The sequence below is a fragment of the Orycteropus afer genome, unplaced genomic scaffold (genome assembly GCF_000298275.1).
Source record: "Orycteropus afer afer isolate SDZICR_OR568_19922 unplaced genomic scaffold, OryAfe1.0 scaffold00586, whole genome shotgun sequence".
Lineage (NCBI taxonomy): Eukaryota > Metazoa > Chordata > Mammalia > Tubulidentata > Orycteropodidae > Orycteropus > Orycteropus afer.
The window spans coordinates 153,765-156,721 of NW_006922173.1; positions in this window are offsets into that span (position 1 = coordinate 153,765).

Sequence of the window (2,957 nt, forward strand, 5' to 3'; positions counted from 1 at the left end):
TCCTTATCATCACCAAAAGCTTTGTATTTGCATGAACAATTATGCAAGACTCCAGTGCTCTCCAGAAGGTATAATCAGCTCTAGACAAATCCAGCTTCTTTTATAGGTAAGAATTGGTTGTTTGAGGGCCACAAATTGATATGGTCTCTTCAGTTACCTCAACATTAACATTTTCTGTGAAATATACTTTCTGTAAACAATTAGTAGTGTTTTTGAGGCAACCTGAACTGTTCTCATGATCATGGTACTAGATATTGACCACTCTGAGGCCTTGTCTCACATTCCTCAAGATCTTATGCAAGAGCTGACCTTCTATTGTACATGGTGGAAACATTAACAAAAAGCCAGCAGAAGGTATCTTAAGATAGAAGTTTGGTAGAAATGGTCAAAAGCATATAGAGCTACCTCAGTTTAACCAAAGCAGACAGAGTGTGGAAAACCTTCCCCTGAAACTGAACTTTCAGAGGCCAAATAGTGTACACTCCCAGCAGCCATAACACTGCACCTTGATTAGCTCTGAAAATGCAGATGTCTTCCATGTCAGGAAATATATATGCATGACTTCTTTGTTTCAAAGTGCATAAAAATAGAAGCAACCTGTTGTTTGGGGAAGCACACTTGAATTGGGGTCCTCTAAGTTCCTTGGTTGTGAACTTGTAGTAAATGCACTTCACTCTCCTCACCTCAGTGTTTTCCTTATTGGCTCATTAGCCATGTCGGGTGGGACTCTCTGTCAGCATTTGTCTGGAACGGATCACAAAGGGACCCTGACTGACTCTGGTTTCCAGGGATAGAGATGCCGATCAGAGAAGGTGATATCATATCTTCACATCATCAGACTCTTTCTTTCCTGGAGAAGTTCCCTAGACCCAGTGGCTGGTGACAGTCCTGGACTAACGGTGGCAGCCTGTGAGATGAGACAAATGGCTCCAGGAGTTCTGGGGGAAAAGGAAAGACAGTTCCCTACTGAGTATAGTTTAAATCCAATCTCCTTGGCAGACTAGTGGCATCTGAGAATCAGGAGTGCATAAACAGTGAGGGTGGGGAAAAGAACCGGTCTTTGGTAAGTAAGTGTATGTGTTGGTTGGTACCATGGATAGCAGTCAAAGTACTTTAGATAGTATACCTCTAGAGTGCATTTTAAGTAATTGGTCTTATTTTGGTGATGATCCAATGAGGAAATCTAAAATGATTTTTTTTTCTGTAACATTGCTTGGCTAGAGTATCAATTAGGAGATGGTGAATAGTGGCCGGAGAACAGGTCTTTGAATTACAATGCTCTATTGCAGTTAGATTTATAATTTACTAAAGAGGGAAAAAGGGGTGAAAATATATATGTTGAAGCTTTATTGTCCTTATGGCAAAAGAAGAGGCCTCAGTAGCAATGCAAAATTATGGTTCAGTGTACCAGCAGGCTGGTGCAAAACAAACTGCCTATTCTTCTTCCTATAAAAGAAGAATCCCTCCTGGTTTGAATTTTCCTCCTCTGGGGCTAAATTTCCCTCCTCCCTAAAGAAAGAAGAAGCATGCAACCCAGATGTCTGCTCCTTTTGTAAATCGCTCTGCTCCTAGTGTGAATTCCCCAATTTAAGCCTATTTGATTACATCACAAACTCCGAAGTTGGCTTCCATGGGAGACTATAGCTATACTCCAGGTGTCAGCTTCAGAAGGTTCTTCAGAAGAGATTGTCTCCCTGTGGCACACTTATAGTGGCACCCTTTTCAGCCATGTAGCAGCTCATTCTTAAGGGTTGTTTCCACTCAGACGGTTCCCCATCAGAGGTGGTATAAATGGGCCCCATTTAGTCTGGGTCCAATTTCCTTCCTCCCCCTTGGAACTTTCTAACTGGAAAAATAGCACTCCATCCTACTTACAGGGCCCCAAGAAAATGTGATAATCTATTTGACTCAATTTTCCACATGCACAGTCCCAGCTAGGCAGACTGATGGGCTGTGTTAAACATCTTTGTGACCCCTGAGGAAAGAAAGATGGTACTTAGCAAGGCTAAGGGGGAGGCTGTTTAATTAGCCTGCCCAGGACAAAGTGCTATCTGGAGGCTGACCAACCAAGCTGTCATGGAGGAGGATCATCAGTGAAATCCAAAAGACCCCAAGACCTTAGCTTGACTAGCACATTATCAACACTATTTGCTTGTGGGTTTGAGAATTGGAGTTCCTAAACAGAGGAATTTCAATAAGATTTATGAAGTTAAGCAGAGGTCAATGAGCACCTCTCCATCTTCTTACGGAGGTTATTTTCAACCTATGAAACCAAACTAAACTCACTGCAATCAAATCATAGTGACACTTCCCTGGGTTTCCAAGATGGTATCTCTACAGAAGTAGATTGCCCAATCTTTCTTCCAAGGAGTGGCTGGTGGGTTTGAACTGTCAACCTTCTGGTTTGCAGTCAAATGTCTTAGACACTATACCACGGGAGCTCCTTTCCAACCTATAGTCAACACGTTGATATTAATCCTGAGACACCTGAAAATGAGAGAATGCTTAATATGATTTTTAGAAAACAGAGTGCTCTTGGTATTAAGAAAAAGCTCCAAAAAGTTAAAGAGAGTATGGGAATGGGTATTTCCCAGCTAGTAGATACTGCTTTTAATGTATATACAGTCAGGAAAGCTGAACAGGAAAAGAAGGATTTGCTGACAGCTGGAGTGCAGGCAGCAGTCCTGGCAGCAGCCTTAGAGCCACCATAGTCAGCTAAGTGGAGAGGAAAGAAAGATGGCCGACAGAGACAGCTTTCTTTAAGAAAGAATCAGTGTGCTTGGTGTAAGGAAGAGGGAGGGTAGAAGAGGGAATTCCCAATATGTCATTCCAAGTCTGAAAGTTCATCCCTTCAATCATAGATCTTCAACAAGAAAGACACTAATTCAACTGAAAGGAATGATGTCACCATCTCCTCAAAAGAGCTCTTGGTTAAATATGAAGTGGAGTGACAACTT